Genomic DNA, 22,246 nt, shown 5'->3' with positions numbered 1-22,246 from the left:
CCACAAAATAATGCGGTATCGCCCACTTGTTTTGAATGGCTGCATCTGTACCCTAGACTAGATGCCTGTATGTCTTCTTATATATACAGTACGTACTGTAAACACTGGTGTTGATTAAATCAATGGCACACTTTCTTTGTTATTTACTCATGTAAACTTCCAGGGGACTACAGGTTAGACTCCAGGTTGATTCATCATAACAGACAAATGGTTGTTAAACCTCAGGTATTTAGCATCAGCTGGTACTGGTCATACAGTGAGGTATACTTTAATGTCAAAGATGTTCACTTGACATACAATAATAATTCCACTTGGATGTGGTACATGGGAACTTTACATGAGAAAAAAAAAGAAAGAGAAATTGGAATGTGATCACTAAAAAGTGTGTTTACGGGAGAAAAAAAAACTGAAAGAAATAAATGAAAGAAAAGATACTTTACTCGCTATGAAGAGTAAGAACAAAAGCGAAAAGAGGCTGTGCAGGAGGATCAAAAGCTGAAAAAGGGGTACAGACTGTCAGATGGTGTTTGGTCTGAGCAGTGGTGAAGAAAAAAAATGAACAGACGGATAATAAGCGATGTCGAGTTTTATGAGAAGTTACGCTGTTAAAAGGAAAAAGGATTCATGTAGAAGTGAAACAAAATACAGCGCATTGTGGTACGAAGAGAACAAAATATATTCTCGATGTGTATGTGTGTTTTATGAATTTCTGTGCCGGCATGTATGTGTGTAACTCTGAGTTTTGGTATACTAAATGATGGTGCGAGTGTGTTTAGCCAGGTGGACTGGCTAGAGACGTAACTAAAGAGACTTGATGAAAATCAACTTAAAGAGATTGGAAAATATGAGAATGTCTGGAACCTATAAGTACAGTACAGGTGGACTTAAAAGGAGTTAGATAAACAGTTTTTGTATTTATATACAATTAGTTGTAATAGTGGAAACAAAAGTTGGATTTATTCGAATGTCTCGAAAACAGACATGCTGAAACGCTGTAGGTTTAGAATCATGACTGGAGATAACACTACTGTGAGATTTGCAGAACTGAATAATCTCCACCGACAGATAGGGAGAAATATGTACACGAAGGTGTGAGCAGTTTACATAGGGTATATTCCACAGAAATTGGATAAATTTTACAAACAAAATAGACAGGCTGACCGGGGGAAATCTCCGGTTTACAATTAGTGTAAACAAGAATATACATGTCATTTTAAAAGAAACTGCACAAAGCGCATGCAGGATGAAGGAAGCAGGGACCTGCCCTGTGGTTCAACTGACAGGGAAGAACAGTGAAAAATTGATCACCCTTCTAAGAGCTCTGGTTCCAGCAGCAAAAGCTGCCTGTAATAATTTGAAACAAGCTCTCTTACAGGTGCTGAGACTGGGGATTCTTCAGATGGATCAACCATTCCTTTGTATGTAAGTGTGGAAAAAGGGTTCTGGGCAGCTCTGCTGATGCAGGAGCATGGAGGTAGGCATTATTATACCATTAGAAGCTGTAGCCAAAGGGTGGGGGACCGTTAAAATGTAAGAAAATATAATACTGTTTACTGATGGCTCCTCTCTGGTGCATGAGGGAGAACAGAGAACAGGCTGAGCTGTTACAACAGAATTCGAGGTGCTAACGACCGGAAAATACCCCTCCACTGCCTCAGCGCAGCAATCCAGTTTAGAGCCCTGAGATTGTAAAAAGAAAGATGTTAAAAGGTTACTATATGTAGATGCAGCCATTCAAAATGCGTGGTAAAAACCTGCGGTACAGTAACCTACCCGCAGGGCACCGGAGGGCACCGCGGTAAGTGATTGGCTGGCCAAAATGAAAGACAGGGGCACTCGTGGTGCATTGGTTGGTAGTGAAAAGATTTAATCATTTAATGTCTTTACTGTGCACATTTTAATCCGCTTAGTTTTGAATATTTATATGGAATTTTACCACTAAAGGCAAATTTTAGTAGCTGAGCATAAAAAGAAGAGGAGCATAACGCATCTGAAGGTCATAAACGGTATTAATTTAGGAACATAAACATTACTGTATGTACATAAACTGTACTGTGTATGGCTGGACTTGATAGTTTAAAGAAAAAATACACACCAGTCTTCCATTTCTCCCTAAACATTTTAAGCATGAAAGTTTTATGAAACAGTACCCAAATATGTGATTGCTGTATAGAATGAATTTTAATTTTTAAAAATTATTTAACACGAAAATTAAGCTGTTTACATCTTCCGCCTGAGAACAGTCACCCGTTGCTACCCAACGCAGAAACACAGCCACTAACTAGCAAAGAGAGGACATTAGCTAGCCAATATGATAAAGAAATAAATGATTATTTTGTTTATTTCTTTTGCACATTTATTTGAACATTTCCATCGATTGTACAAGCACTTGGAAACTGTCCAATCCCTAGTTCATCAGGCATTTTCTTTTACGCTGCGGGCATTCTCCTGGTCTGTGTCTTCTAAGACATAATGCCAGCGAACTCTTGTTTTTATGTCCACTATAACAGACAATCTCCTTTGCTTTTAACCGAGCGTTTAATAAATTCCTAAAATGAAAATGATTTACTTTATTTCCCTCACGGGATTAATAAAAGTATCTATCATCTGTCTAAACTATGGGACAGAATTCTGGGCTCTCCCCATACCAGAGATTATGGTAGGGCTTCAGAATGGTGATTGGCTGACACCATCTGACACCCCTCTGATTGGAGAAAAAAGACGTGCTGGTTTGCTATACATACAGTACTGTACCAGGAAGAGGATTTCTTTCTATTCGAAACGTGTATTTTAAAAGTTTAAGAAGTAAAAACCTTACAACGTACACAGATTTCGTTATCTTTGTCTTATGCATAATAATGTTCACCGCTCTGTCTAGCAAATTAATAATAAACTTTATTTTATATAGCGTTTTAAACGAATAAGTAATTAGATTTCTCATAAACCTAATCACTTGCTTTTTCTTTTTATTTAGGCTCAGATTTCAGCTATAGATCGTATTATTAATAACCATAATAACAACCAACCAACAAACACAAACATATAAACATAATACCAACCAAAAACATAGATAACGACCACAATACAAAATCAAATATATCAAACCATTATACTCTCGCAAATTCCTCACATTATCATAATCCCGCCCCTTATGCAAAACCAAACCCTCCTCCCATCCCAGTTTATCCTCTTTATCATCCTCAAAATCCACCTCGATTTTCAACTTAAAGCATTACTGCTTACTGGGTTTTTGAGGGGGGGGGGAGGTGTCTTTCGCTGGAAATCTCGCCTGCTTCTACTTTACGAATACAACCCCCTCTCTGCCGGAGTGCTGGCTGTGACGAATTAAACCGGTTTCACAGGTATTTTCAAAGTAGGAAGTACAGTGTTAAGTAGTAGCTGAGCTCCTCAATAGAATCGCTTTAACATGCTAATGCGTTGGTTTAACAGTCCGGGAGTGGCAAGCTTCCAATGTCGACTCGACTGGAAGACAATGAATGTATTTTAGCCCTAAATGAATTAATAGCAAACATGGTTTACATAAAATACATTTTTCCAAGAAAGTTTATAATAATACGATCTGTAGTTGAAATCTGAGCCTATATATAAAGGAAAAGCATTTTAAGAGAGCAATCACGCTGTGTTTATGGAGAAAAAGCGATTAGGTTTATGAGCAATCTAATTTCTTATTCGCTTAAAACGCTATATAAAATAAAGTTTATTTAGAGATGAATGATCAGTGTCGCAGTTTAAATAATTTTCGTAGGAGGGCTTGGACAGATTCCAAGTGCATTTTTGCAATTTACGTTGCAATTTAGAGCTTTCTGGCAAGAGGAGACACCCAAATTATAATGTAACATGCCACTGTTTGTGCATGAACAAAGTTATACTGCAGTTTTCCTTAGATACGCGATTAAAAAAAAATTTTTTTTGAATCCCCGGCGGAACACACTCCATAAGAATCAGCGCTTTTATACAGTATATCGCTTTTAAACACATATATTTAAACGCGCGTTTACGATTTAAATCAAAACGCGATTCAAATCAATATAAATGTTTATTTTGTAACGCATAGGTGACTATTCATTGTTATTAAAAAGACTTAAATTCGATCATGTTGTGATATTTAGAAATATAAATTTGTTTGGTGCGAGTGAGGTTTTATTTAATCTCTGACCAAGGGAAACGTTTCATTTTTTCAAAGAAATGTTTGTTAAAAAATAAAGTCATAGTTCCATGGGATTCAATCACAGACCGTGTGACATGGGAGTCAGGAAACTAACACACAGCGCCACCAGATTTGACAACGCTATAAAAACGCTATAAAATAATGTGACTAGGCACAGAACAAGTTTACAGCACAGTACAATAATAAATGCTGACCATGACTTTAGAAGCATAAATTACCTTACACTCAATTTAAACACAAGCTGTCTTTAGCCCTCTAAGCTGGTTCATACAGAAATGTAGAGATCCAGGCTCAGAACACACAGCTTCATTAGCGAATATATATGCAGGACAACTAGAGAAGACATTTTACAGAGGATGGATTTTTAGAAACATCCCATCAGTGACATCACTGAAGTCAACTCCTAGGTACTGTAACTGTCGTGTGGATAGTTTCACAAGAATCAGACAAAGGTTTAAGCATCGCTTGTTCTAGATAAAACTGCAAAAAAAACAAAACAACAACCCATAATGTACTTCTTTGCGGCTCTGTTTGCCCAAATCATATATTCACAACGTGAAATCTAGAAAATTATATTACGTAACCAAAATCCGCAATATGGAAACAGAACCTGGTAATTGTTGATAGATGATGTACTCGTAACATTTTTACAAGACGAACTACAACATTTAAAAAATGACTTGTATGTACTTGATGTCTCTAATCAATCCACGGCGACAAAGCAGAGTCCCAGCACAAAACGAAACTAAAACGCATACCGTTTCGCGCTTCTTATTAGTTGCTCAAAAGTAATTTGACCGTATGAAATGCATAATATAAACCTAGAAACATATACGTGAGCAGTATTTACGCACTGTAGTATCGGTGTTAAGACATACCTCTCAAATACTGTAAATCAAGTTAAAAATATCTCAAGACCGATTCTGGTCATAATGAAACCATGTTTCGTGTATGTTTTCTTTAAAGTACCGAGACCAGCCATATACTGTATGTTTATGTTCCAAAATTAATATTGTTTATGGCCTTCACACGCGTTGCAGTATGCTCCTATTCTTTTTATGCTCAGCTACTAAGATTTCCCTTCAGTGGTAAAATTAGATATGAATATTCAATACTTAAACGGGCACAGTTAAGACATTAAATATACATATACATACTGTATACAGTACAGTTTTCATACGGTAATATGTTTATGTTCCTAAATCAATCTCTTTTATGAGCATGTGATCTAGGGGCATACTACACTGGGAAGGTGTGACAGGCTGTAATCGCCTCACTAGGGGTGAGGTGGAAGTTACATTGCCCCCATCACCCACAATCTGAAAGACCAACGAAGGAAATATCAACCAAAGGAACACCGTGGGTAGATGCTCTACCTGCGGTCCTGTGCAGTTTGCGGGTTGGAGCAAACGGAACTGTGAGACTGAGCCCATTTGAGATCATCATGGGCAGCCAAAGAAACACCCTGAAGGCCAAGTTTGGCTAATAGACTGTTGAATTTACTAAATCTCTATTACAGTATTGTAGGTTTGTTAACTGAAGCGGTGCACAGGGCTCGTGAACAGGTGCAGGACGCTTGGGGACCTCCAGTAGAGGGGAGACACGACCAGATACCTGGCAAGTGGGTGTAGGTGAAGAAGAGATACCCTGCCAGACGTTGCAATCCTGCTGGGAGGGACCATATCAAGTGCCACTAACTACTGACTGTGCCATCTGAGTGACTGGATGAGATCGCTGGTCCACGCATCGCACTTTTACCGAGCCACGGCACCAGAGACTGAGTGAACAGAAAGAAGGATGTTGTTACTGTTTCTGTGTCTGATGCTTCCTAAGGTGGACCAACAGTGTGCTTGTTAGGCCTGAGGAGCATTACTGGGGATATGGTATCAACACATTCCAGGTGTTGGCATATGTATCAGCCAAAAAATGATAATCAGAGTTGGGTCAATATTGCTATTCCAAGATCCTGACGATAGATTTCCACATGGCTGAGATCTGCGTTTGGGTCCTGGGGTAGGACTTTATTTATTTGTAGGATTAGGATTGTTTTATATGTATAAATTGTAACTATAACTTGTACAAAAAACATCAATCACATCTTGTTGTAACCGTGGAACGCACAATGTCATGGCAATGCATGCCTGTTCACCTCGAAAGGAAAAATCTGCCCTGACATTGATGTGTAAAAAATAGGCAGTACTGACGTATGCCATATTTTATAAGGGGGAATGAAGTAAAAGTAAAGATGGGGGTTAAGTCCTTTCTGCTTGACGATTAGACTTCTAAGCAACAGGAGTTTAGGGAAGGAAAGGGAGAACTGATAAGAATTCCAGATGCGAGCTAGGAGAGCTAGGGAACCCCTGGGGACTTTATCCCTGACCATTTGGCCAAAAAGCTGTAAACTGGCCAAACACGTGACCTCCCCCCTTTACCATAATAACGAGTGACGTCAGAAGCGGAAAGGAAAGGATATATAAACCTAAAGTTTGTACCAGCACTTTGAACAATATTTTGGGAAACAAGACTTCGGCTTTATTGTTCCTTGCAATAATTTATTGTTCCTTGCAATAAACTCATCTGTTTAACTTCATCTTGGGATCCAGAACCTTATTCTTTCTGTTACAACACTTTGAAGCCCAAGAAACTGAAATGTCCCTGCCATTGTAACATCGATAACAACATAGTTGTGTTTCTTTAATGATGTATACAAAATTATAATATAAACTTGACATTCCTGGAAAAACAAAGGATTGGAATCAAAGATTCAACCATGAAGACCAATGAACTATCAAAATAATTCAAGAATAAAGTTGTAGAAAATAACATTTTGAAAATCATTTTGAAGACAGTGAATTCCCTTTAAGCACTGAGAAGTCGATAAATAAGAAGTGGAAGGTATATTGTGCCCCCTAAACACTGCCTGGATCACTCTGTCCCTCCAAACTGAGACAATGAGCAAAGAGGAAACTGTTTCCAATAGCTGAGATGGGGGAAACTGTCCATGACTAAACAATATCCCACTTGGTCAGTGTGGCAGAGGAGCAAACCCATCTCAAATCCTGCATGACGTTTGCAACAGAGCATTGGAGTAAAACGTCAAACAAAACCTCCTTTTCATAACTAATAGAGTCGAGTGGGGGATGCAAAATCAGTCATCTGTGAGCACCTTGGTCTCTTGGGTGGTCTTTCGGGTCGTTAACACACAGTCTGTAAATTAATGAGTCATATTGTCAATAACCACTGACCAATAAAATGAAGAATAGTAAGACACAGAAGGTAGTCAGCTGTGGGTTGGCACCTTCCCTTTTTCTGAGAAGACTAATGTTGTTCCCCTGTGGTCACTCCAGTACTGCACTTTTCTGTGTTGTGAAGTCCAAGACTTGAGGCTTGACGTACAATTCTCCTCTTATGATGGATTCTGCATAGAGAATACATTTAAAAGAGCTCAACTAAGAGTTATATATGTATATAATTGCTGCAGAGAACTGTGATATCCATGCATGGAGCAAAACAAACTATTATAACATATTCAGTTATCTTATTGTAATTATTAAATTTATACTGGGTTTAAATTTTAGAACTCAAGACTGGTGTAGAATTTTAATGGATAGCCCAGATTCAAAATCATCTTTTGAGGTAATAACTTCCATTTGGACAGCCAAAAAATGTCACAACAGTTTGGAGAGTAGAACTGTATCACTGTGCACAGGAATAGCATCAGAGACAGTTAACAGTTTATGTAGAAATTTCTGCATAAATTTCTCTTAGAGTCTCAGCATTTGCTTATTATTTTAATTTATATAATACATTCCTAATGGAAAAAATCTGATACAGAAAAAATGTTTCTTTTTTATGTGGAGTGTTGACTCTTCAAGCTTTGGTTTGTCCCTATTGATGTCAAGACTCCCAGGGCTCAGTACATGCAATCATTTTATCATAGTTCCAGTCAATGAAGAAACGGGCTTGCACACCAGGGGCAATGCTGTGGTTAAGAGTTAGGAATGTATGAAGCAGGCAACCAAGATCACAAGTGTACACATCATATTCAGGAAGATCTTCAGACTCAGACAAATGTTCCTTTTTCTTGAAGTTTGTAGCCCAGTCCCATGTTTTCCATTGCCTTGTCCCATCGTATTCCGAGGAATATAACCCCACCCATGAATAATAAAACTTGTTTTTCCAGTCAGTGAAGGACTGATCAATGTAAAGTCGCACACAAGCGTAGCCATGTTTAGTGTAGAGCTGGAGACTGGCCTTGTAGCCTGGTATCTTAACAGGACATTTTTGAAAGGAATCGTCAAACTCCAGTCCTCTGCATAGGGAAGTCCCCCAGGGATTTCTGAACAGCCTCACTTGCAGACCATGGTTCAGAGGAACTGAGGTTTCATAAGAGCCTAATCGTCTTCCGCTGATCCAGTCCCATCCACCAGACAGATAGTTACCATCCGGCTGTCTTTCATTTCGGTACAGCCCAACCCATGCCCAGCTGTTCAAATCTTCAGTGGAAAGGTTGTCCCAGGTGATCTTGGCAAATCCCCTCCCTGTGGTTTTAACTTGGAGTTTTGGACCTCTTTTTGGCACTGAGCCATCATTACTAAGAGAAGTGTGACATTAGTCATTAGAGACTTGGAAGAAAAAGGATTGGAAAAGGTCTTTCACTAAACATGTGTTTTTCTGGCCATATCCAATGCAACACAAAAAAGCAGACAATTCCAGTGATTGTATAGCTCTGATGAGTTGTGGGTTGATGTGGTAAGTATGTTCTGGAATGTAGTGCTCACTGATGTAGATGTGATCAATGATATTATAGGAATTAAGTCTGATGATGAGTCTGTCAATATTACGCTGATCTGAATTTGGGAAGTTGTAATAGTCTCTTGTGATGTATTCAGGCAAGGCATTAGCATTGTGATGTTCCTCGGAGTTCAGGTTTCCCACTGTGTAGTACTTATATCTGTTCCGATCGGGCAGCTCAGGGAGAAGAGGTCCTCTCCTGGGATAGTTTACAAAGTAACGAAATCCATAATCTCCTCTCCTGGGATTGAACTGTACAAACATGTTGCCATTATTAATAAATTGAATATTATGCGCAAACCAGTGCAGGAGTTTAAGTCCATGTCTTGGGGGGCTGAGGCCAAATTTCACATCATTTAAATCTTCTATAGTGTTTAGACTTCGAATTTCTTTTAACTGAGTTGGATAGGAGATGATGAGGATCAGTAGCAGCAGAAAACAGCACCAGAAACATTGAATCCCTATTATGTACCTGGGAAAGAGGGAAAGGCATCAATGGTCTATTAGTTTGGGCATCACTGGATATGATCCTTTCCAATTTCTTTTAACAAAAGACAAGTTCTTTGGAGAATATAGATCTAGTTCTAGTCTACCCAAAAGTATAAAATTTATATTGCTAGAAGTTTTCCTTCCCCAAAACAATCCCAAAAAACAGACAATAACAACATATTAATCTGTTGTTCTAATGATCCTGCTGCTCAGATGGGCTAGCAGAGAATCATGAGTTGCACAGGAACCTGAGGGATATGCAGGTTTCGTGTGGTGCTGCAAACAGACAGAGGTTCGAAGCCGCAGGCAGGTTGGCAGTGTAAGAGGCAGAGCTGCACAGCCAGGTCACCCATGCATAGGTCGTGGAGTTGTAACCATGCAACCAAGGTGGAGAAAAGCGAAAACACCTGGGGTGCAAACCAAGTGAGATGGATGGGCAGGCATGGAGTCCAGTTGTAGTGCTGGAGAAAGGATCAGGAATCAGGCAGTCCTTGTTGTACACAGGTAACGTACAGTATCAAAGCAAAAGGGAGATTCAGGAATTGTGGTCGCAAGACAAAGGTCAGGAATCCAAAGCAAAGCACAAAGAGACAAAGTCAAGGAATAAACAAGAGACTCAGAGTTCAAATTCTATATCAGAGCTCTGACCAGAGTCTGCGTTGCCCTTAAACATCTCTATATCATGTGGATAAGAGAGAAGATAACTGCCTCCAGGTGATCTGGGCCTCCTGTCAATGGGTGTCCATGACAGCCAGCGCTGAGTGACAGGTGGCTGTGGGTGGAGCAAAGTCCAGCTGCCACACCCATGCTAGCAAGCCCTACAGAACAGCAGCTATTTACATAGTACGTTGAGCTTTCAAATTCTAAAAACCTCTAGTGAACAAGTGAATGGCATTACCTTATACAAACAACCCACATGATTAGGGTTATGTGTTTCAGTATGTTTATTCTCCCCATTCAGTAGCACTGAACAGTCCTGTGGAGAAAAGAGAACATGTAATAAAAAACTTTATTTTATAAAGTGCCTTTAAAGGTGACTTCTCAAAGCACTTTACAGAATGATAACATCAATAAATAAAAATATTTTTTTACACAATTACAATACACAGAGGAGACCATGGAAGGTGGTAATAAGTATAGTAGGAGCAGAGGGGTAAAGAATGGAACCCGTTAAGTAAAGGCTGTTTCTTAAGAAGGTTCTGGGTAATGTATATGTTATAAATGTAAAAATGCTGGAATAAATGTATAGTAAGTACATTCAAAGATTTTTTAGCGCTTTGTAATTCTTTAACTTTTTTATCAAGTTTTAACTTTATCAAGGGTTGCAGAACAGCCATAGCCAATCCAGGCAAGCAAGGGGCACAACCCTCAACAGGATACCAGTCCATCACAGGGCACACACAGACAAAGAAACACACACTCACACCAGGCCCAGTTTAGCTCCCAGCATGTCTGTTGACTGTGGGAGGAAACTGGAGCACCAAACAGGAGAACATGCAAACTCCATGCAGATCACACCCCAGATCTGGAATTGAACCCAGAGCACCAGCACTTCTAGGCAGCAAGGCTAGCTACTGCACCACTGTGCCACCCTCAAAATTGTTCCCTTTCTCCAAAAATGAATATCTCTACTTTACTGACAAAACGAACTTGCAATACTCAGGGATTCTGTTGCTGGGTTTGAGACCCCAAGATTCACAATAATACCAAAATTGTGATACTAGATTTGCCAGAATTAAACAGAACTTGAACTAGCAGGTTATCTGTGCAGAATAGGATGGGTGGCATTGAAAATAATAGTTGTGTCACATAAGTCTGAAAAATGTAACCAATTACAAGATACACTGAAGGGGGTAAGTAAATGTAGGATGTGTTTGACACAGTATGGTGCCATTCTGATCCTTAAGCACATATTAATATGTAAATACCCTCAGCTAGCATGTTTTTCCTCTTTCACCTCTACTCAAATAAACCTTGAACATGAGAACAGTTGCAAATGAGTTGAGGGCATGGGGCCCATCTCACGTTCATATCGTTACACACCCGTGGCTAGAGGCGTGTGAGAAAGCATAGCTGCGGGAAAAATGATGGCACAGCCACTATAGCAAAGAACTGTAAAGAAAAAGATTTATTTGCAGACCATTTCCAAACAGTGCCAATCCATGTAAAATCTCCACCACAAAAGAGTAAAACACCATCTACAAAAACATATTTCCACTCAGTAGTTATTTCTTACTTATTGTATGAACACAGAACAACAAAAAAAAAATACTGCACAAGATGTCTTTCCTACTCTCTTTTATAATTCAGATCACAGAGGGTCAACTGCAACAAACATTTATATTTAGCTCCAGCTGTGTACTAAGCTGCGGACTAGTTAATACGGTACTATCTGGACATCATCTCTAGCTTTGAGCTCAATTGCAAGGCGAAAATATGACGAACAAAGTTGGAGACCTTGGGCTCAGCATTGTTGAGGTTCTAATTAGCACAAACTGCAGGGGCTCTGAATCAATTTCAATTAATCTGATGATTAATTAATTAAATTTAAGCCACATTAGTATAGAATTATCACCTTTTCTCGTGTTTATATATAACTGAATGTCCCTGACAATTCAAAGCTAGTTTTTTTTAAGAACTGCATTTATGCTAAAATATGCCAAATAGGGATACGTAACTATGAATTCAATACTCAACTGCAATTAATCACGAAACAAACGCTAAACTCTGGCCACAGCTGGACCAGTTGAGGATGAAAGGTGAGATGGCCTATTTCCTCAGCCCTGTGGTTTATATAAATGGTCGCCCTGTTTCGGTTAAACCATAATGTCATCACTTTGTTTATTATCGAAATGTATATAACTGAGGATGTTAAAAAAATACACTTAATTCCGCTTTATTCTAATACTTCGCAATACTAAGTCAAAGATTTCTGTGTTCGTTATTGTTCAAACGTTGTCCTTAAACGTTAGGGGTTTACAAATGCTATTAAACGTAAAGCCATGTTTCTGTTCTGCAAATATCATATTCGTACAAGTCTCACTCTACAACAGAGGTTGTTTCATTTTGGAGCATTTTGGAGTGATTTTAAAATTTATGTAAATTTGTATACTGTAGGACAGATAAAAATGGTCATGGGCTGTAATTACTTTAGCTTTAGATGATTGCTTTCTTATTATGGCCAATTTATATGGTTATAATAATCTAAAACAGAACAAAAATTTGATGGATGAAATCTGAGAAATAATTAACCAACTAAAAATAAAATTACCATCTGAAAAACTTTAATATATGAATATATATTTAATATATGTCCTGATGAATGCCTTGGCAGAGATCCATCCAAATACGACTGGATTAAAGAGGAGGAGAAAAACACAATTTCTTTAAATTGGAACTTGACATACAGAGCAAAAACAGTCTCAAAGAATTAATAATAGATGGAGAAACTGTATCTGACCACAGACATATTTCTATGGAAGTATATAAATTCTTTTCAGAACTATACAAATCAGAATTCTAAAAGAAAATCTTCTTAGCTCTTTTTTAACACAATTGAGACAAAGGTACCAAAAATAACCTCAGAATTCAGAGCTAGGTGTGATTCAGAATTAACAATTGAAGAAGTTGATCTGGCATTTAAGAAGCTAGCAAGTGGCAAAGCTCCAGACACAGATGGAATAACTATAGAATTTTATTAATTCTTTCTAATTTTATGAATTGGAAAGACTTAAGAGACTTTTTATATCTAACCGTTTTGGGGTGCATGTGCGATAATACTTTGTCTACTAATATGAAATAAGGAGTCATTACATTAATCCCTCAAACAGGTAAAAATCTCAAAAATGTTGAGAACTGGAGGCTTCATTATTAAATATAGATTACAAGATTTTCTCACGTTTATGCAAACAGATTAAAAATGGCTTATCGCAAGTAAGTGAGGCACAATCAGGATTTATAAAAGGAAGGAATAGACAAAATAATATACATTTAGTACTGCATTTGTTAGATTTTCTAAATTTAATATTTGATGATGGTTCAATATTATTTTAGACTTCTACAAGGCTTTTGACAGACTGGAATTCGTTCATTGCTCAAACCTTACAAAATTTTGGTTTTGACTCTAAATGTATTACAATAATTAAACTACTATATAATAACATTAACAGTTTGGTATCTCTTACTAATCGAAAGTCACCATGCTTCCTAATCGATCGAGGAGTTAGGCAAGGTTGCCCCATTTCTCCATTATTATTTATATTGGCTGCAGAAACATTAGCAATCCTAATAAAAAACAGTTACATTAAGCCGTTAAATGCATTGGGCACTCATATTATTATCAGCCAAATGGCAGATGATACAACATTATTTCTAAAAGATCAAGATCAGAGATCATTGGCAATTGAAACTATTAAGACATTTTCAAATGCTTCAGGATTATCTTTAAACATTAACAAACGTGAACTAACGACGATTCATGATCTTATAGAAATTCTAATTATACCAATTAAGTCTGAAGTCAAATACTTTGATTTGTACAAATACTTTGGATTTGTATATATAAAAATGTAGAGGATAGGATTAAACATTCTCTACCTAACAATATTTCCAAAACTCAGGCTAGACTTACAGATGCAGCCATTCAAAATGCGCGGGCGATACCGCATTATTTTCCGGTATGCTATATGCAGTCTACCGCAAGCTACCGGTAAATACCGCGAGTTACCGGCAAATACCGCTAGTTACCGTAAATTCTCCTACAATACGACAAGCAAAATAATAGTATCCGGAATTTCCGCAAGGTGGAACTAATAAAGCTCAACCTCTCATGTTTGAGCTGTGGCCATCAGTCTTTAACGAAGATATTACTAATAGTATTAATAATGAATGACCTTGGACAAGCTGTAAGTGTAAACTCAAAGTATTGCCCTGGTCAACATTCTTTTTTTCATTGACCGTCTTTGTAAAAGTAACACCATAGCATTTCGCAATCACGCATTTGTTTCCAATCATGCAAAGTACAGTGATTCACCATGCCTTTCATGCTCATAAAAGAGATTGATTTAGGAACATAAACATATTACCGTATGAAAACTGTACTGTATACAGTATGTATATGTATATTTAATGTCTTAACTGTGCCCGTTTAAGTATTGAATATTCATATCTAATTTTACCACTGAAGGGAAATCTTAGTAGCTGAGCATAAAAAGAATAGGAGCATACTGCAACGCGTGTGAAGGCCATAAACAATATTAATTTTGGAACATAAACATACAGTATATAGCTGGTCTCGGTACTTTAAAGAAAACACGAAACATGGTTTCATTATGACCAGAATCGGTCTTGAGATATTTTTAACTTGATTTATAGTATTTGAGAGGTATGTCTTAACACCGATACTACAGTGCATAAATACTGCTCACGTATATGTTTAGAGGTTTATATTATGCATTTCATACGGTCAAATTACTTTTGAGCAACTAATAAGAAGCGCGAAACGGTATGCGTTTTAGTTTCGTTTTGTGCTGGGACTCTGCTTTGTCACCGTGGATTGATTAGAGACATCAAGTACATACAAGTCATTTTTTAAATGTTGTAGTTCGTCTTGTAAAAATGTTACGAGTACATCATCTATCAACAATTACACAGGTTCTGTTTCCATATTGCGGATTTTGGTTACGTAATATTATTTTCTAGATTTCACGTTGTGAATATATGATTTGGGCAAACAGAGCTGCAAAGAAGTACATTATGGGTTGTTGTTTTGTTTTTTTTGCAGTTTTATCTAGAACAAGCGATGCTTAAACCTTTGTCTGATTCTTGTGAAACTATCCACACGACAGTTACAGTACCTAGGAGTACGCTGGGCAAACGTTCCGAGGTCAAATTCTTCCAGCACGGGGGTACCTTTAAAGCGGAGACGACGGCACCGAAATTTTTTGGCGCACCTTCTCTTTAAAGCCCTGGCCAAATATGAAGACAGTACGTACAGTTATAATTCAAACGGAATAAAAAACTACACATCCCAGTTACCATGGTGGTGCTTGTGATCATTGCGTTTAACCAACGAAACAGGGCGAAAAATCAGTCACATGACTTTGGGGCAGAGTTTCGAAAGCTTAACCTATCAGCAACAAAGCGAAATTTACACGATAGGCAACCTCAAACTGTCAGTTACACGACTGTGTATGTCGCTTAAGCCACTCCTATTTGGCATTTTAGTTATGGAGGCGAGAAGACGCCCCCCCCCCCTCTGGGTGTCTGATTTGCCGCCATCTTTAACCGCTTCGTGTCCAAATGGTAGTAGCTACGCGTACGAAATAAAGTTCATCCCAGCTACAAAACATATATATTTTTGTGGTAAGAGGGAGCAAAACATCAGTATTTACTGCTACTAATTAGTGTACGATTTATAGTTGAAATCTGAGCCTAAATATAAAGTTAAAATCTCGACAAAGCAATGTAGGAAATACAGAGAAAAGAAATCCTTTCTGACATCTAAAATCAGTTTCGATCAAGGTCTCTAAAAGGATTTTCGGAGGGCAATTACGCTGTATTTATATAGGATAAGTGATTTATGAGCAATCTAATTTCTTGTTCGTTTAAAACAGTGAAATGTCAGCTGCAAAAGATCGCACCAGAAACAGCCGTCTCTCTGCCTGTCATAGACGTTCAGGAAAGGCTGAATGAAGTAATGTCAAGTACAATAATTCGGTGATCAATATTAACAGTTGTAGGACAAGAAACAAAAGATAGTGCAAACTTTCTAAGATTTTTAAGGCTAAAACTCAAATTCATTCTACAAATTAAGGCAAATGAAAATTCAGGACGTTAAAGTGCTAGAGGTGTAAAAAAATACAAAAATGCACATGAGCAAAAAGTTTTAGAAATGGAGCAAACAGAAAAAAAACCATGCCTATAGTGTAGAAGAGGGATGCAGGAACACTTGCTTAGATATACAAAAAAATCACAAAAAGGTGTATGTTACAAAAGAACATGCAAACATGTACATGAACATGTACATCAATTTCCCTTCGCAATCAATAAAGTCTTATCTATAAACATGAAACAGAGTGAGGAATCAGAAAATTAGCATGCATAAAAAACAGCAATTCTGTCAATGAGCCCTAAATTAATTAATAGCAACCATGGTTTCATGGAGGGCTTCTCAGATAGTTGGGCATTCAGGTAGATTGCCAGGTGAAAGGATTTGTAAACATACTTTGTTAAAGCAAGTCAGTTTTTTCCGCAACACATAAAATACATTTTTCCAAGAAAGTTTAGCCTTTGTCACTAATGAAACCACTAAATAAAGACATAAATATAGAAATCTTAAGATTTTTTTTATTCAATGTTGGTAGCAGGATGAACTGTGCTAAGTGTATATTTTGTCGCAGAGTTGCTGCAAGATGTTAACAGTGAAAAAAGGTATTTAGAAATGAGTTATTTCAAGAAGAAAATTTTCAGAATAATTGCAAATCTAGCAGGATAGAGAAAGCACAGAAAACAGGCAGTTAGATTGATCAGATTAGTATGAAAAGTTATTTAGCAAAGGGAATGAGAAGAGTGACAAACTAGTATGCTTTAGATCTTTTTATCTGAACCAGGGAAAACTGATCATATTTCTCTATAACAAAAATAAACATTTATATTGATTTGAATCGCGTTTTGATTTAAATATATGTGTTTAAAAGCAATATACTGTATAAAAGCGCTGATTCTTATGGAGTGTGTTCCGCCGGGGATTCAAAAAAATTTTTTTTTTAATCGCGTATCTAAGGAAAATTGCAGTATAACTTTGTTCATGCACAAACAGTGGCATGTTACATTATAATTTGGGTGTCTCCTCTTGCCAGAAAGCTCTAAATTGCAACATAAATTGCAAAAATGCACTTGGAATCTGTCCAAGCCCTCCTAAGAAAATTATTTAAACTGCGACACTGATCATTCATCTCTAAATAAACTTTATTTTATATAGCGTTTTAAGCGAATAGGTAATTAGATTGCTCATAAACCTAATCGCTTTTTCTACATAAACACAGCGTGATTGCTCTCTGAAAATGCTTTTCCTTTATATTTAGGCTCAGATTTCAACTATAGATCGTATTATTATTAACTTTCTTGGAAAAATGTATTTTATGTAAACCATGTTTGCTTTTAATTCATTTAGGGCTAAAATACGTTCATTGTCTTCCAGTCGAGTCTAGTTGACATTGGAAGCTTGCCACTCCTGGACTGTTAAACCAACACATTAGCATGTTAAAGCGATTCTATTGAGGAGCCCAGCTACCACTTAACACTGTACTTCCTACTTTGAAAATACCTGTGAAACCAGTTTAATTCGTCACAGCCAGCACTCCGGCAGAGAGGGGGTTGTATTCGTAAAGTAGAAGCAGGCGAGATTTCCAGCGAAAGACACCTCCCCCCCCCCCTCAAAAACCCAGTAAGCAGTAATGCTTTAAGTTGAAAATCGAGGTGGATTTTGAGGATGATAAAGAGGATAAACTGGAATGGGAGGAGGGTTTGGTTTTGCATAAGGGGCGGGATTATGATAATTGGAGGAATTTGCGAGATTATAATGGTTTGATATATTTGATTTTGTATTGTGGTCGTTATCTATGTTTTTGGTTGGTATTATGTTTATATGGTTGTTTTTGTTGGTTGGTTGTTATTATGGTTATTAATAATACGATCTATAGTTGAAATCTGAGCCTAAATAAAAAGAAAAAGCAAGTGATTAGGTTTATGAGCAATCTACTTATTCGTTTAAAACGCTATATAAAATAAAGTTTATTATTAATTTGCTAGACAGAGCGGTGAACATTATTATGCATAAGACAAAGATGACGAAATCTGTGTACGCTGTAAGGTTTTTACTTCTTAAACTTTTAAAATACACGTTTCGAACAGAAAGAATTCTTCTTCCTGGTACAGTACTGCATGTATAGCAAACCAGCACGTCTTTTTTCTCCAATCAGAGGGGTGTCAGATGGTGTCAGCCAATCACCATTCTGAAGCCCTACCATAATCTCTGGTATGGGGAGACCCCAGAATTCTGTCCCATAGTTTAGACAGATGATAGATACTTTTATTGATCCTGTGAGGGAAATAAAGTAAATCATTTTCATTTTAGGAAATTATTAAACGCTTGGTTAAAAGCAAAGGAGATTGTCTGTTATAGTGGACATAAAAACAAGAGTTCGCTGGCATTATATCCTAGAAGACACAGACCAGGAGAATGCCCGCAGCGTAAAAGAAAATGCCTGATGAACTAGGGATTGGACAGTTTCCAAGTGCTTGTACAATCGATGGAAATGTTCAAATATATGTCCAAAAGAAATAAACAAAATAATCATTTATTTCTTTATCATATTGGCTAGCTAATGTCCTCTCTTTGCTAGTTAGTGGCTGTGTTTCTGCGTTGGGTAGCAACGGGTGACTGTTCTCAGGCGGAAGATGTAAACAGCTTAATTTTCGTGTTAAATAATTTTTAAAAATTAAAATTCATTCTATACAGCAATCACATATTTGGGTACCGTTTCATAAAGCTTTCATGCTTAAAATGTTTAGGGAGAAATGGAAGACTGGTGTGTATTTTTTCTTTAAACTATCAAGACCAGCCATACACAGTACAGTTTATGTACATACAGTAATGTTTATGTTCCTAAATTAATATCGTTTATGACCTTCAGATGTGTTATGCTCCTCTTCTTTTTATGCTCAGCTACTAAAATTTCCCTTTAGTGGTAAAATTCCATATAAATATTCAAAACTAAGTGGATTAAAATGTGCACAGTAAAGACATTAAATGATTAAATCTTTTCACTACCAACCAATGCACCCCGAGTGCCCCTGTCGGTCATTTTGGCCAGCCAATCACTTACCGTGGTGCCCTGCGGGTAGGTTACTGTACCGCGGGTTTTTACCGCGCATTTTGAATGGCTGCATCTGTAATAGCTGGTTACAAAGAGATATCTCCTTATTTGGTAGAATTATTTTGGTTAAAACAGAAAGTATCTCCAGATTTATATACCTAGTAGCATCGATCTCCATCCCCACTGCAATAATTAAAAATATAAATAAATTAAATTTCTCCTACATCTGGAAAAAGAAAACATTATATAAGAAAAAGTAAAATAATTAAATCACATGAAGAGGGTGGTGACAATATGATTGACTTTGATATCATGAATGGTACCATAAAGATAAAATGGTTGCGTTCTTTTATGAATTATAAAGAGAGCTTTTGGTTTGCTATTCCTAGGAAAGTTGACCTCTTGTTGAGATGTGATTAGACTCTCCGCTTTTCATCAACAAGTACAGTTATATTGGGAATTATTATATAACCATAACTTCACCCCTCATAATTCTATTATATAGAACAACACATATATCCTGCAAAAAAATAGCATATTTTTATGAATCCTGGTTAAATAAAGGTATTTGGTCAGTTGTGCATCTATTAAAAGCTATTGGAGCAGTTTATGAGTATTGTGATTTTGTTAAAAAATATTACATTGAATGTAACCCAAAGCAATTTAAAGAAATTATAGATGCAATTCCACCTGCTCTTCTGGCTTTGGTAAACAATTCCACAATCCATAGCAATATAATTCCCCTGCTGCCTGAGATCAAAATAGGTATTTACAATATTTTAGAAAAAAAGTGTAATATCAAATACATCCGGACAATTATGGCTGAGAGATTCTTCCCAGTCATCAAGGCGAAAGTCATTTTTAATTATATAGATGATATTTCTCTTATCTCTGCTAGAACAGAACACATTACTCTCCCCACGCCACCAAAAACTAACAACATTAATTTTAAAATACTGAATAACATATATCCATCTGAAGAGATAAGGGAGACACCTGGGAAGTGGGATAATAATATCATTTTCATAGTTTTGCAAACTACTGTATGTAGTCTAGTGGCTTGAAGTTGGCTTTGCACCCAAATATATAAATGTGCTGCCTGTCATTGGTCAGTAAGATAAAGGGCGTGTATTAGGTAAGCTGGCTGTGTGCCCAGATAATATGAAAGGAACTAACTTTTTTCTAGTCTGCAACTTAGATATGATTAATAACAATATTGGCATGTGTTGTTGTCTTATCATTCGTTTAGAATGTGTCGTAGTAAATTGTTTGTTTCGCAGTATAATAGACCGTCTTTATTTACTTATTTTTGAGTCTGGTGGTTGCAAGCCGTTCTTCCATATGCATATGAAATAAAGAGACTTCTACTACACAGACACCTGAAGTTTGTCATTTGTGTGACACAACACTTTTCTGAGAAAACAGTTTATCTTCGACTATAACACGTGCACCTTTTGCGAATCAGATATTGAATTCAACATCTTTCTGGCACTCTGTATGTTCTAAGCTAAATAATACTACTATCCGTGTAATTTTTAAGGATATTGTTCTTGGTGTAAACAAAGAAGATCGTATAAAGGTACAGATGCATCCATTCAAAATGCACAGTACAACCCCGTACCGCATGCAATTGCCCACAGTTCACTACGTTGTATCGCGGTACGTGATTTGGCTGGACAAAATGACCAACAGGGGCACTCGTGCTGCATTGGTTGTTAGTGGAACGACTCCTTCATTTAATCTATTTACTGTGCATGTTTTAATCTGCTTAGTATTGAATATTTATGTGGAATTTTACAACTAAAGGGAAATTTCAGTAGCTGAGCATAGAAATAAGAGGAGCATAACGTCTCTGAACATCATAAACAATATTAATTTAGAAATATAAATACATAATCAAATTGTATATGGCTGGTAGTGATATTTTTAATAAAAAAAATACAACAGTATTCCACTTTCTTCATAAACATAAACAGTTTAAGCATCAAATTCTTTCACTCGTTCACTTACTGTAGTTATTTTGGGAAAGTTTTGGCGTGCCCATTCTATTTTAAGTTTATTTTTTTATAAAAAGCCATGAATACTTGCGCTCGTTATCACAGTAAAAAACCACATACTTTTTAAAATCTGCTTAATAGGGAATATAATATGGAATCGCGTATCAAAAGAAATTAACAATATAAATTTTAAGATCTAAATATATTAATATACTGTACCTCTAAGTATTACCACCTTCTTTGTAGACATCTGCATCAATATGACTCATTCACTCATGATTACATTTTGCCTGTCCTTTCCAGCTATAGCCTAATATGTTCTAATATCTTTACCTTTTAAGGAGTAAAGAAACAGATGCAAGGCAGAATACACCCTGGACATAGTGTCAGTCCATCACAGGGCAGACAAACAGACACAAACACACACACTCACACCAGGGTCAATTTTCCCAAAAGCTAAGTAAGCTACCAGTATATTTTGGACTGGAAATTAGATTACCTGGAGAAAACCCACATGAACCCAGAGAGAACATGCAAACTCCACACATACAATTCCTCAGGAATTGAACCTAGGGCCTCAGCATGGCAAGTTAGCAAAGCTAATCACTTGACAACCATTAAAAATGTATGGATATCTTAGTCATCTTTCTAGTTAAAAGATTTCCATGCATAATTTAATTTTGAAAGCCTCTGAGACATCTGGTGCTACTGTTGCATTTATGAAAAAGCATACAAAAGGCATGCTAAACACTGTGCCATCCAATTCCTTAGTTAACATATTTGTTTTTTATAAACAGATACAATTGTTATTAATTTTTGATTGTTACCAAATATTTTAAATTATATTTTACCCTATTTTTTCTTGATAGTCATATTTAACATACATTTAAATAATGATT

At 36.9% G+C, this 22,246-nt stretch overlaps 1 long non-coding RNA gene across 7 annotated transcripts in view; it reads right to left on the bottom strand.

Annotated features, from left to right (window-relative positions):
- LOC138224133 (uncharacterized) overlaps window positions 1-22,246 on the bottom strand; it is a 56,779-nt gene that overhangs the window by 25,288 nt on the left and 9,245 nt on the right. For all 7 annotated transcript variants that reach the window (XR_011182479.1, XR_011182473.1, XR_011182474.1 and 4 more), the window contains 2 exons: window positions 10,371-10,448; window positions 7,435-7,607 (listed from right to left, as the gene is read on the bottom strand). This is a non-coding gene — a long non-coding RNA (uncharacterized lncRNA). The remainder of the gene's footprint in view (window positions 1-7,434; window positions 7,608-10,370; window positions 10,449-22,246) is intronic.

The sequence above is a fragment of the Lepisosteus oculatus genome, chromosome 18, assembly GCF_040954835.1.
Source record: "Lepisosteus oculatus isolate fLepOcu1 chromosome 18, fLepOcu1.hap2, whole genome shotgun sequence".
NCBI lineage: Eukaryota > Metazoa > Chordata > Actinopteri > Semionotiformes > Lepisosteidae > Lepisosteus > Lepisosteus oculatus.
This window is presented reverse-complemented; position numbering and strand designations above follow the sequence as displayed.